We start from the raw sequence: 16073 nt of genomic DNA on the forward strand, positions 1-16073 counted from the left end.
ATATATTCTTGTCCTAACGGTAAATCGAATGAGTTTAATATCATATTGACTCATTAAATCCATGATTACATCTGAAGAAAATATATATGTATATATATTTTCATAAAGATTGTAATTAAAAATTCTTTCGTACAAATTGTTAATGGTGAAAATATTTTAACGGGTAAGTAATACCCGAGGAATATTTAGATTTCACATTAATAAGTACACTGTACATTCTTTCAAATATAATTCAACAGTCATTTACTATCCTATTTACAACCACCGATATACGTATCCGTTTACCGCAGAATAACCCTTTTCATTCAATTTCATATTTGGATTTTGATCTATCAGAATTTAATAAGTGGCATAATGAAGAAAAACATTGGACAAAATAAAATTTGTTAGAAACAAACAAATTAACTATGAGAAAATTTTTGTTAAGAATCCACGCTAACTGTTCCTAGCTAACTGATTACATTTTATTTATCGCAATTTATATTCTCACAATTTTATTTATCGTCATTTAATTTCTGTTATTTATTTTACGCACTTTATTTATCGTCATTTAAATACTGTTATTTACGCATTTAAATATCGGGACACGTATACAAGGTTTTGACATATCATATCGACGCATCTATATATATTATTTGGAATAACCATAGACACTCTATATGCAGTAATGATCAAGTTAGCTATACAGGGTTGAGGTTGATTCTATAATAATATATATACTTTGAGTTGTGATCGAGTCTGAGACATGTACACGGGTCACGATACGTATTAATTAATTCGAATATTATATATTAAACTATATATGAATTATTGGACTGTTAACTGTGGACTATCGACTGTGGACTAATAACATTGGACAATTAAAATAAATTAAAATATTGATTATAACATATGAAACTAAACATTTCTTCAAGTTTGCCACTTGATTTCATCTTAAACCTCGTTTGTATCTTGACGATTACAATCTGCGTTCAAACCTTTCATGATTCTTGAAAACATCTCAACCGAGAGGATGAACCAACCGTACTTCATCTACGGAAGAAAAGATTGATGCATATAGTTATGCACCTGAAAACACTCGGAACCTGAGTAAACGTTTAACACGTATCTGTGCTAATTCCTTTAGTGTTATTATTACCCAAAATAACTTGGTGATTCCTTTCAAAGTAGCAAATTTTGTCACAGCTCCAGCAAGTCAACTTCTACTTTTCGTTCGAAACAAGCTTATTAACACCTTGATATTTATGTGTGCTCTTTTATTGTTACCGGGGAACCTTTTATATTCCACCATATTACCATTAGCGTTTAATCATCTAAAACACAATTCTCTTGAAACCACCTCAGATTGATAACCAATGATTTAGATATGGTAGCATTAAACGCAAAGGAAACAGCAAAATTGTAGATTTTCTAAATGGCCAAAAGTGTGATAATAAAGAATGGAAGGTTGGGAACGCTCGATAGAAAATTTAGTACTGAAAAACGGATTGAGCTAACCCTGAAGGGGATCAAAGACAAATACAAGGACCAAACCCAATATTAAAAGAATCCAGATAATTATGTATCCGATGAAATCTTTAGAGAATATCTTACTCCTGACTCTACACTTTTACGGATAAATCTTCATCATCATTCATCGATATTAGAAATTCTAAGATATCATCGTATCTTTCATTATAAATATCTTCGATATTTCTGAAGATATTTTCATAACTATTCTTATCTGAAATCAATTATTTCTTCGCTATATCAGTGATACATCAGAAAGGAAACTATTTTTGTTTCTAAATTCTGAAAAATTCAAATTTAAAATATGAATGTTTTTGAAGTAGAGTTAGGAATTGAAGCATGAGTTAGTATAATATAATGACACTTGATCAACGTGATTATATTACAGTAAGTCATGTTGAGTTTCTAATGAAACGTGATGATTCACAGACCATAACGTCATCATGTGCCATGTTACACGACTCTTACATTCTACATAATTTCCAAACATATCAAGAACATATCTTCCTGATAGTTCTATCTTTTCTCTTGAATTCTGGTAACTAAACCAATCAAGATCGTGCTATTACAATTTCTCTCTTAGAACATTTGTCATGTTCATTCGAAATTTCATACCTACGAATTCTGGATCATTATTCGCTTGACTTAAAGTCGGGAAGAGAAAACAAAGGTATGAAACTCCAAATTATAAAGGAAATGAAGAGGGTGAATTTATAGTAAAATATTCGACAGAGCAATCAAAACATATTATTGCAATTAATCAAAGAAGATCCTAATTTCCTTAATTTCCGAAGAACCAAATCTTATTACAAAGATTTTCTTTAAATTCCTTAAATTCCGGAAAATCAACCATGACTACGTCACTGGTTAAGACAAACTTGCATTTACTCATTTCACTCTTTTGTGATAGCTTCATTCATACTCTTTGAATAATCGAATTATTTTATCCTTATTACTCAATGGTAATAAAACTCTATTTATCAGCTCATATGAGTCATGAAAACCTACTTATTGTATGCCATGACCATCCCAATCAAATTTCGAGACGAAATTTCTTTAACAAAGTCTGTAATATTGAGTCTCAAAAATCTTTGAACTATTCAATTACCCTTTGACTATTTTCGATGATCCACAAACAATTATATTTAACTTGATGTGCATGTATAACCATATATATATATATATATATATATATATATATATATATATATATATATATATATATATATATATATATATATATATATAAATTGAAAACATTTACACTGCATTACATGTATGATACCGTACATTAAACATATTGGTTTCTATATTTATTTGATATATTAAACTATACATTAGACCTTAAACGACGATTTACGAACACTTAAAATGCAAATAGGAATGTATATATTAATAATTATATATTATAAATTAAACGATTATGTGATTTAATTGACATGAAAGATAATTTAAGATTAGTTAGAACTGTTTAATTAATTATAGAAAGTATATTAAGTGTATATATTTTTGAACATAAATTGTCAACAATAACAAAGTATTAAATGGATACTTTGAGTCTATTTATTTCAGTATATATATAATATACTTATTTAAGTAATAAAGTTTGTTAAATAAAACATAACTATAGATATAGTAATTCGAAAATATATGTATATGAGTTATATGCATAAATATTTTTATATGGATATTGTAATAAATAGTAAATATTCAAATGAGTGATATCATACAAGATATATTACATAATTAGTAAATTGTAATAATAATATATGTAACAAGTTAAGAATATAATTGTCATAATAACATTATTAGTACTTTCATTTTTATCATTACTATTAATATCAATATTAGTTGTAATTATAATAATATTACTGTTATAATTGTAATTAATAAAATTCTAATAATGTAGTATTATCAAATTAAATATTTTTTTTCCATTATAAGAAAGATTGAAACTATAAATTAATTATGATATAAATAAATTATTAATTATTAATATTTTCAATATTTTCAAAATTCTCATTTTTATTATTATTAGTAAATATCACTATTATGGTTATCAGTTTTATTATTTATATTAATTGGACATTATTATTATTATTTATATTATTATTATTATTATTATTATTATTATTATTATTATTATTATTATTATTATTATTATTATTATTATTATTATTATTATTATTATTATTATTATTATTATTATTATTAGTATTATTATTATTATTATTATTATTATTATTATTATTATTATTATTATTATTATTATCATTATTATTATTATTATTATTAATATTAATACAATTATTAATTATGAATATTTTGTATATAATCAGATAGTTAAACGCGTGATATCTGCTCTCCATCCCTTTCAACTTTAATTTTTTTTTATTCCTTTCTGTTCTTCTCGTGAGTAACTGTCGAGCAATTCATTACATAACAATCAATCGTCCTTGATTCTGATTTCAATTATTCAACAACCAACAACAATCACATTATGCATATCCTACTCCAAATTTATGAACCATAAACCAGAAAAACAAAATATACAGCTCGAACACTCTGCTATCTGTAACTTTTTATCAAAAATTCGAATTCGTTTCAAATCCAAAAATCCATTAATACAGTTTTGTTAGGATTCATCCACTTAAACTTTCTGCAAAGTTTAAGCTTTCAATTCCTTGTAACGATTTCTAATTTATGAGTCAAACTTTCATAACAAAAAGTCAAACAAATGATTCTTCATAAAATTCGAGTGCTAGTTGATGTTTTTGAATCAATTGGTGATTTATAAAGTTTCTATTACTGATTTAAAGCATATCTCATGTGGAAGTCGTAATCCAAAAGTGTGACAACCCGGAAATTTCAGACCAAAGTCAAACTTTAATCTTTATATATTCTCGACACGATAAGCAAAGTTTGTAAGTTGAATCTCAAGAATTTTAAATTGTGTTCATATACTCATTTAACCTCGGCCAAATTCCAAAGATTCACGAACCATTATATGAACGGATATGATTATATATGTATATGTATATATATATTATAACTTGAAAACGTTAACAAAGTATTAGACGTATAATACATTACATGAACATATTTGTTTCAATATGTTTATTTATAGAATTAAAAAGATAATATCAAATGATTGAATTATTAGATACATTGAATTATGATTACTAGTCTATGTTATGAGGTCCACTTTGATTTAGAAACCCTTTCCTTTTTAACAGCATTCGGAATATTTGGTAAAAATGATTTACAAAAATGTCATTAACGAGAGTTAGTCAAAAGTTAGTAATCATTTCCGTTTAAATTTCAAAAGTGTACCTTACTTTGATAAACTCGTGTTCCTTGATAAATCAACTATTTAGTTTTCATATTAAAAACATTATTTGGTAAAATAACTACTATTTTTTAAAACGAGTTAAACAAACTTTGAAATGTAATTGGAATTGAAAGACTAAATATTATATCACTAAATAAATATTTCAAACATATATATATTATGTACAAATTTAGAATTTTAAATAAAAATATATATATATATTTTGACTTAGTCATAAAATGTCCTAATTTAAAATAACATATTTTGATGAACAATGAGTCACTGATTTATAGAAGCAAATGACCACATCACTCAATTATATAAGCTACATTTTTTACAAAGTAATTTATTGATAAAAAAAATCAAACTATTATTAAAGGTACACGTCGCGTAACGTAAAAGGCTATTTTTCTAAACGTACGAAAGTGCACTCGAAAAACCGAAAGTGGTACATGAGTCGTGAGACCACGTCCGTGTTATTTTAGTAAAAATTATATTTTTACCATGAACGTGAATATAATATAATATATAAGTAATTATATAAATTAAATATAATATATATATATAATAATAATAAATAATAGTGTCGGCAGAGTTTATTGTACAATGTTGGACTGGTACCTTTGTTCATGCGATCGCATGACTAAATCAAAGGACCCCCATGCGATCGCATGGGGAGTTTGGTGAGGGCACATACATAAAGCTCGATGATCTGGTTCTTTTGCTCTCATTCTCTCTATATTACTTCGTAATATTTACTTATTTAATTTATTTATTTATTAATTTTATTATTAAAAGATTATTATGATATTAATATTAGTAATATTAAGTGTTATTATTATTATGTATTATACATAAAATACAACGACGAGGTTCTGCTGCGTGATATCAAAATGAGTTTTTCGAGTAGGATAAGGCTAAGGAAAATATGGGTTATTGCTATGGAGGTGATGGGTATGGTTCATGGGTATGCTCGTGAGGTCAATTTAGTGTTTGTCATCTTCGTTGCGTCTACGTACTTTCCTGCAATATTGAATCTCAATATTGATACGTGAGCACTCATAACTTAACTTTTATATATTAATAGTGTATCCCTGACTAGTGCTCGAGTATATAGGATTATGCATGCTTGTATTTTTAATATTGCCATTAGATAGCTTATGAGGAATCCTGAATTAGTTACATATGCGGTTAAGATAAGGTATAAGATATGCATGTCGTTGGAAAGCTAGCGAAAAATTAAGAACTTTTCATTTAGATATCGAATGGTTTCGATGAATGGATTAGAAGTTATAATCAATTGAATTTTTGTATTATTATTAAAAATGATTATTATTATCGTCGTTACTATCATCGTTATAACTTTTATCTAATTATTATTATTATTATTATTATTATTATTATTATTATTATTATTATTATTATTATTATTATTATTATTATTATTATTATTGTTATCATTATTATTATTATTATTATTATTATTATTATTATTATTATTATTATTATTATTATTATCTTTATCAATAAAAAGTGTTAACATTAAAAATTGTTATTTTTATTACTATTATTATCGTATTTATCGTTAAAATTATAATTTGTATTGTTATTATTATTATCATTAAAATAGTTATAATTAGTATTATCATTAATATATTCATAATATTTATTATCATTAGTATTATTATGATTAAAACTTATATTAGTAACACTTAATTATTATGATTACTATTATTATCATTAATATGAAAACAATATAAAAGACGATTAAAAGCTATTAAACGAATCAATTAAGAAATAATGAGTATGGGTATCATGATGAAATTTAAATATTGTAAGATAATGATTTAGATAAAATTATCATTCTTATTTTTTTTTATCATTACTATTATTATTAAAAGTATCGTTATATTAAAACTATCATTTTAACAAAAATTACCATTTTAATAGAAATGTCATTGTTACTATAAAATATCATTATTATTATCATTTTAAATAGAATTATTATTTTAAAAGATAATATTAAAAAGTATCATAAATATTAATGTTATCATAATTAGAATTATTATTTTATTTTAGTAATTATAAATATTGATAATTAATAGAATATTAATAATTATTATTACAAAATAATGCAACTTTTACTTACTATTATTATAGATATTATTTTATCAAATACATATGAGATACAAATATATTTTTACTACGTATAATAAAATTTTTTTAATAATACCTATCATATTATCTTTATGATATTAAATGAAGTTTATAAATTTTATTACTTAAGATATATAAAAGTATATTTTTTTATAAAGTTTTATTTATTAATAAATGAATTATATTATTTACTCTAATAAATCTTTTAAAAGATATTTAAAAATATAAAACGACGATATTTAAACTATATATTAATCATGTATAGATTTTGTAAATCATTTTGAGTCAAATTGACTTTTGTTGATTTTTGCATATTAGTCTCGAGCATTAGGAATGTGGTACACTATGACTTGACCTTAATTGTTAGACAAATATTGACCAACATATAAATATATATAATTAATTTAGGTTCGTGAATCCGAGGCCAACCTTGCACTTTTTCAATGACGTTATATGTATTTTTACTACGAAATACAATAGGTGAGTTTCATTACTCCCTTTTTAATGCTTTTGCAATATATATTTTTGGGACTGAGAATACATGCGCTTTTATAAATGTTTTACGAAATAGACACAAGTAATCAAAACTACATTATATGGTTGAATGATCGAAGCCGAATATGCCCCTTTTTGCTTGGTAGCCTAAGAATTAGGGAACATCACTAATTTTGAGAATTAGTGCACCCCTAATTTACGCGAATCCTAAAGATAGATCTATTGGGCCTAACGAACCCCATCCAAAGTACCGGATGCTTTAGTACTTCGATGTTGTTTTTATCATGTTCGAAGGATTTCCCGTAATGATAGGGGATATTCTTATATGCATCTTGTTAATGTCGGTTACCAGGTGTTCAATCCATATGAATGATTTTTGTCTCTATGAATGGGACGTATATTTATGAGAACTGGAAATGAAATTCTTGTGGTCTATTAAAATGATGAAAATGAATGATTATGATAAACTAATGAACTCACCAACCTTTTGGTTGACACTTTAAAGAATGTTTATTCTCAGGTGTTAAAGAAATCTTCCGCTGTGCATTTGCTCATTTTAAAGATATCACTTGGAGTCATTCATGGCATATTTCAAAAGACGTTGCATTCAAGTCGTTGAGTTCAATAGAGATTATTATTAAGTAAATGACAGATTAGGTCATTTATAGTTGGATATTATGAAATGGTATGCATGCCTATCAATTTTTGATGTAAAGAAAGTTTATCTTTTAAAAACGAATGCAATATCTGAAAAATGTATCATATAGAGGTCAAATACCTCGCGATGTAATCAACTATTGAGAATCGTTTATAATGTATATGAACGGGTCCTTTCAGTTGGTATCAGAGCGGTGGTCTTAGCGAACCAGGTATGCATTAGTGTGTCTAACTGATAAGTCGTTAGGATGCATTAGTGAGTCTGGACTTCGACCGTGTCTGCATGTCAAGAGTTTTGCTTATCATTTTGTGTCGGAAATCATCTACTTATCATCTGCAGAAAATTACCTGCTTATCATTCTTAAGTCTAGACACGTCTTGCTGCATTGATTGCATGAATAGTGTACAGAAAAAATTCATATCTTAGCGTATCTGCTAAGTCATATCTTATCGTATCTATTACTGTAAACTTTGCCTGACACATTTCGTAAATTCCTCCGTAATATACGAAATCTTTTACTCTACATATATGGATATTCTATGTAATTAGAATACCATCCGATAGCCGAAAAATCATTTCATATCGAAAAATCCATTATTCAATCGTACAAAATGGAATTTGTCATTAGTTCAAGTCCCTCAGATTCCGAAATGGAATCCCACTCAAGCTCCGAAAGTAGTGTGACCGGAATGGACCAACCAATCAGCCATCATCTATTCTAAATGAATTAGGGATGGGTTCGTAGCCTCTTTAATCATTGGAGATAAGAAGAAGGCGATCCTTTGCATCCACCACATTGCCCTCTTGACGAAGAACCTAAAGCACTTACCGGCGAACCTGTCCGAAACACCATTTTCTCTCTCATTTCCAGGGTATCTCGTCACGATTACATACTACATCAAATTTTAGATTTTATTTATCTGCTCGTCTGAACCGACAATCACCTCGGTGTAATAGAAGAAGTCAACAAGCTTCACGCTCGGGTAGTGGCTTTGGAGAATATAGTGCAAAGGTTACAAACACCAGCAGCAGCACCAGCAACATAACCAGTACCACCATCATCAATGCCAATAGTACCATTACTACCTCCAACCACAACCGCGTCGTAAACCTCAACTTCACAATCTGTCCCACGAGTATCAACGTCATATGCCCTATAGATAATAAGGAAGACAAACAAAAACAAACGATGAAGTATTAATTCATAACTTCATCGGAGAAATATTTTACGATGATTATGTAATCTCTAAAATTTTAGAGATTACTTATTCTAGACCTAACCATAAATCAAATGGGTGGACTGAAATGATAAAAGAAACCCTAACCAAAATAGTACACGATTTACAAGCTAGACTTGTTTTACCAACAGCATCAACAGTACCGTCAGCATCACCAGCATCGTCAATACAGTCAGCATCGGCACTGACAACACCTATGACATCACAAACTCCGTCAGTTCAAGAATCACTGTGGACATCATTACGAATCAACAACGAGTATATTGTATCAACGAGTTATGAAGAATTAACTCATTTCCACTGAAGGATTTATATGTATATTTTATATATATAAATCTTTAAACCATAATAAATTTTTCCGTACTAAGCTATTAGGTGTGAATCTTAACTACTCGGTTAATTCATATTACAAATATACAATGATGTACGTCCTTCGTCAGCAACTTAACTATCGTTAATTTCAACCTCTGTCTCAATTCAATAAATTCCAATTCATAATAAATAAAGAGTATTATTCAAATTTATGTTTGATTTTACACTTTCAATATCGATGTACTCGAAACTTTTCCGATAACATCATTCGTACTTTGCGAAGTTCACAAGTATTTAACGAAAACCAACATCACTCCTCAACAAATAACGAAGTATTGATTCATAATTTCAATATTATTGAAGAAATACTTATGTAATCTCTAAATGCCTTTAAGGGATTATTCAATTCTAGTTCCAACCATAAATCGAATGAGTTTAATTTAGTGTTAACTCATTAAAATCTATGTTACATCTGAAGAGAATATATATATATATATATATATATATATATATATATATATATATATATATATATATATAAATATATTTCATAAAGACTGTAATAAAATTCTTATGTACAAAATATTAATTGTGAAAATTTTTTAACGGGTAGGTAATACCCGAGATATATATATATATATATATATATATATATATATATATATATATATATATATATATATATATATATATATATATATATATATATTCACAATTAATATGATCTGATTAAGCAAATTATCAACTATACTTCCTACTTTCACAATAATACACATTCTTTCATAGAAATCAAAACAACCATACTCATTCAAACCCAATTACATATTCTGATTTTGAAACCTCAGAATTCAATTCGAGATATAACCGGTACCATCACTTTTAGATTCCTACATCTTTAAAAGCTATATTTTGACTTCAAAACTGTGTTAGAACATCAAATGTATATTAACGATTACAATCTATGTTCAAACCCTTCGAAAATTTCTGAAGACACTTCAAATGATGAGCAATCGAGATGATGATCCAACCACATATTACCCACAGTTATGTACCCGAAAAATTCTTGAAACCAAAGTAAAAGTTTAAAAAACGTATCCGCGTCAGATTCTTTGGCATCTATTAGCAAAAATAACTTTACAATTCCTTTGCAAAGCAGCAAATTATATCACAGCTCCAGCAAGACAACTTCGATTTTTTTAGGAGTAGCTTTATCATAATCTTGATATATGTGATTACCCTTTTGTTACCGGAGAACCTTTCATATTCCACCACATTAGCAATAAACTTACCAACAACTTCACTGATCTTGGGCATTCCAAAGAATCATTATATTTATCGAAACCTCATCATTTACTCTTTCGCATCTTGTAACGAGAATTGCTAGACGAATCATCGGGAATTAGCAATCAGTATTTTGAAATCTCCCAGCATGTCTACGCCAACAGTTATATGTGTGCATATAATGTCTATCTCCTGTACTTACATACTTGAATGTGAAGTTTCTGAAAAACACTCCGAACTACAAATTGGTTCTCCGAAAATGGAAAAATGCTGATGAAGCAGCAAAAACTATAAACGACTTTAAACGGTAAAAGCTGGATGATAATGAAGAAGTGTGCTGGCAAAGCACAGAAAAAAAGAAGTTTTGGAACTGGAAAATGGATTGAGCAAAGTATGAAGGAGACTGTGGACAAATCACAAAGACTGAACCTGACTTCAAGGGATCCAAATGATTTAGTACCTGTCGAAGTCATTAACAAATACCTTGCTCCTGACTCTAAACCCCTGCGAACAATATCCTTCATCATCCTCTAATATTAGAAATTCTAAGATATCATCGTATCTTTCATTATAAATATCTTCCATATTTCTGAAGATATTTCCATAATTATTCTTATCTGAAATCATTTATCTCCTCGCGTTATCTATGTTACATCATAAAAAGAAACTATTTTAGTTTCTAAATTCTGAAACCTTCGAGTTTAAAATAAAAGTATTTTGAAATAGTGTTGGGAACTGTAGCATGAATTAATATAATATAATGACACTTGATCAGCGTGATTATATTACAGTAAGTCATGCTGAGTTTCTAAATGGAACGTGATGATTCACAGATCATAACATCATCATGTGCCATGTTATATGACTCTTGTATTCTATTTAACCTCTAAAATATCAAGAAAATATTTCTTGATGATTTGGCCTTTTCCAAGGTATTCTGGTAATTTGACAAGTCAAGATCGTGCCATTGCAATTTCCTTCCTAGAACATTAACAATGTTTATTCCGAAATTCATATCTGCGAATTCTGGACCATTACAAGCGGTGCTTAATCGCAAAAAGAAGAAACGAAAGGACAAAAATCCGAAATAGAAATTGGGGTATAAATTGCAGCAAATAAAAAGAAAGCATTAACTGTGGATGACAATGATTATAGAAGACAGAAGCAGAGACTTTGAAATATAAGGGAAGATATAAAGCCCAACGACAAACCAGAAATTATAAACCATATATATCGACGCATATAGCAATATAAAGATACGGGAGAACTAGAAACACTATAAAATCAAGTATATAGTAGAAGTAAATAGATTCTTTCGGCGGTAAATGAAAAAGAAGAATGACTGATATGAAAGTTAGAAGTATATCGAGAATCAGAACTGGATGGAGCATATTGATGAATACTTTAAAATATGAGTTGAGGGGGAAAGAATAGAAGGTGATGAAACATGACTAGAAACTTAGAAATCAAAAGATTTCACTCAATGGCGGAATAAGCGAATCAAACCCTCTAGCGAATAGGTTAAGCTTTTTGGGATTAATTTAGTCAAACCACAACTAAATCAAGTATGATTAGATCAACACCTAGAGCTATTATTCACCACCTAGGTGATTTGGGCTGAGAGAGAATCGGAGGAGCTCACCAGATCTGAGTGTGTGTAACAAATGAGAGGCTTAACCTAAAATGAAGAATATAAGACTTTATATACCCCTGCTGTTGACTCACCCGTACGATTCATCCATCACATGTACGAGTTGGCTTCATCAGCCGTACGGGTGATCACTCACTCGTATCTTCTCATTTAGGTTGTAATTGTGACTTCGCTCAGCAATAACCGTGCATATGAGCCTGTCAGCCGAACGAGTGAGGCTTCCCTCGTACGTCTGACTAAGTCTAACATAGCCAAACATCCAAATCTCGTTCCTGCAGTTCCTGTAACCACATGCAAACACGGATAGGATTATAACGAGCGATCATGGTGGCCTGTAAACTGGTGTACCTGCAATGGACGTGGGTAGATGTCTAGGGACTTGCATAAAATGCATCAACAGAAGGTGTGAGTTGTAAGGAAATGAAGGAGGTGAATTTATATATAAAAAAATCTCCGACAGAACAATTAAAATGGACGATTGTATTTAAAGCGGATCCTAATTCCCTTGGTTACCGGAGAATCAAATCTTATTACGAAGATTTTCTCTAAATCTCTTAAACTTGAAAATCAATTCTATCTACGTCAAAAGATATGACGAATCTTTACCTACTCATTTCACTCTTTTGATAATAGCTTCACTCGTACTCTTCACAAAATCAAATGGTTTTATCCATATTACTCAATGATGATAAAACCCTAATCTTTAGCTTATATGCGTCATGAAAACATACTTATTGTCAGCCATGACCATCCCAATCAAATTTCGGGATGAAATTTCTTTAACGGGTAGGTACTGTGACAACCCGGAAATTTCCGACCAAATTTAAACTTTAATCTTTATATATTCCCGACACGATAAGCAAAGTTTGTAAGCTGAATCTCAAGAATTTTAAACTGTGTTCATACACTCATTTAACCTCAACCAAATCCCAAAGATTCACGAACCATTATATGAATGAATGTGATTATATATGTATATGTATATGTATATATATATATATATATATATATATATATATATATATATATATATATATATATATATATATTATAACTTGAAAACGTTAACAAAGTATTAGACGTATAATACTTTACATGAACGTATTTATTTCAATATGTTTATTTACGGAATTAAAAAGATAATATCAAATGATTGAATTATCAGATACATTGAATTATAATTACGAGTCTCTGTTATGAGGTCCACTTTGATTTAGAAACCCTTTCCTTTTTAACAGCATTCAGAATATTTGGTAAAAGTGATTTACAAAGATGTCATTAACGAGAGTTAGTCAAAATTTAGTAATCATTTCCGTTTAAATTTCAAAAGTGTACCGTACTTTGATAAAATCGTGTTCCTTGATAAATCAACTATTTAGTTTTCATATTAAAAACATTATTTGGTAAAATAACTACTATTATTTAAAACGAGTTAAACAAACTTTGAAATGTAATTGGAATTGAAAGACTAAATATTATATCACTAAATAAATATTTCAAATATATATATATATATATATATATATATATATATATATATATATATATATATATATATATATATATATATATATTATGTACAAATTTAGAATTTTAAATAAAAATATATATATATATTGACTTAGTCATAAAACGTCCTAATTTAAAATAACATATTTTGATGAACAACGAGTCACTAATTTATAGAAGCAAATGACCACAACACTCAATTATATAAGCTACATTTTTTACAAAGTAATTTATTGATAAAAAAATAAAACTATTATTAAAGGTACACGTCGCGTAACGTAAAAGGCTAGTTTTCTAAACGTACGAAAGTGCGCTCGAAAAACCGAAAGTGGTACATGAGTCGTGAGACCACGTCCGTGTCATTTTAGTAAAATTATATTTTTACCATGAACGTGAATATAATATAATATATAAGTAATTATATAAATTAAATATAATATATATATAATAATAATAAATAATAGTGTCGGCAGAGTTTATTGGACAATGTTGGGCTGGTACCTTTGTTCATGCGATCACATGACTAAATCAACGGACCCTCATGCAATCGCATGGGGGGTTTGGTGAGGGCACATACATAAAGCTCGATGATCTGGTTCTTTTGCACTCATTCTCAAAACTCTCTTTCTCTCTATATTACTCCGTAATATTTACTTATTTATTTTATTTATTTATTAATTTTATTATTAAAAGATTATTATGATATTAATATTAGTAGTATTAAGTGTTATTATTATTATTATTATTATGTATTATACATAAAATACTACGACGAGGTTCTGCTGTGTGATTTCAAAATGAGTTTTTCGAGTAGGATAGGGCTAAGGAAAATATGGGTTATAGCTATGGAGGTGATGGGTATGGTTCATGGGTATGCTCGTGAGGTCAATTTAGTGTTTGTCATCTTCGTTGTGTCAACGTACTTTCCTGCAATATTGAATCTCAATATTGATAGGTGAGCACTCATAACTTAACTTTTATATATTAATAGTGTATCCCTGACTAGTGCTCGAGTATATAGGATTATGCATGCTTGTATTTTTAATATTGCCATTAGATAGCTTATGTGGAATCCTGAATTAGTTACATATGCGGTTAAGATAAGGTATAAGATATGCATGTCGTTGGAAAGCTAGCGAAAAATTAAGAACTTTTCATTTAGATATCGAATGGTTTCGATGAACGGATTAGAAGTTATAATCAATTGAATTTTTGTATTATTATTAAAAATGATTATTATTATCGTCGTTACTATCATCGTTATAACTTTTATCTAATTATTATTATTATTATTATTATTATTATTATTATTATTATTATTATTATTATTATTATTATTATTATTATTATTATTATTATTATTATTATTATTATTATTATTATTATTATTATTATTATTATTATTGTTATTGTTGTTATTATTATTATTATTATTATTATTATTATTATTATTATTATTATTATTATTATTATTATTATTATTATTATTATTATTATCTTTATCAATAAAAAGTGTTAACATTAAAAATTGTTATTTTTATTACTATTATTATCGTATTTATCGTTAAAATTATAATTAGTATTGTTATTATTATTATCATTAAAATAGTTATAATTAGTATTATCATTAATATATTCATAATATTTATTATCATTAGTATTATTATGATTAAAACTTATATTAGTAACACTTAATTATTATGATTACTATTATTATCATTAATATGAAAACAATATAAAAGACGATTAAAAGCTATTAAACGAATCAATTAAGAAATAATGAGTACGAGTATCATGATGAAATTTAAATATTGTAAGATAATGATTTAGATAAAATTATCATTCTTATTATTTTTTTATCATTACTATTATTATTAAAAGTATCGTTATATTAAAACTACCATTTTAACAAAAATTACCATTTTAATAGAA

The sequence above is a fragment of the Rutidosis leptorrhynchoides genome, chromosome 2 (genome assembly GCF_046630445.1).
Source record: "Rutidosis leptorrhynchoides isolate AG116_Rl617_1_P2 chromosome 2, CSIRO_AGI_Rlap_v1, whole genome shotgun sequence".
NCBI lineage: Eukaryota > Viridiplantae > Streptophyta > Magnoliopsida > Asterales > Asteraceae > Rutidosis > Rutidosis leptorrhynchoides.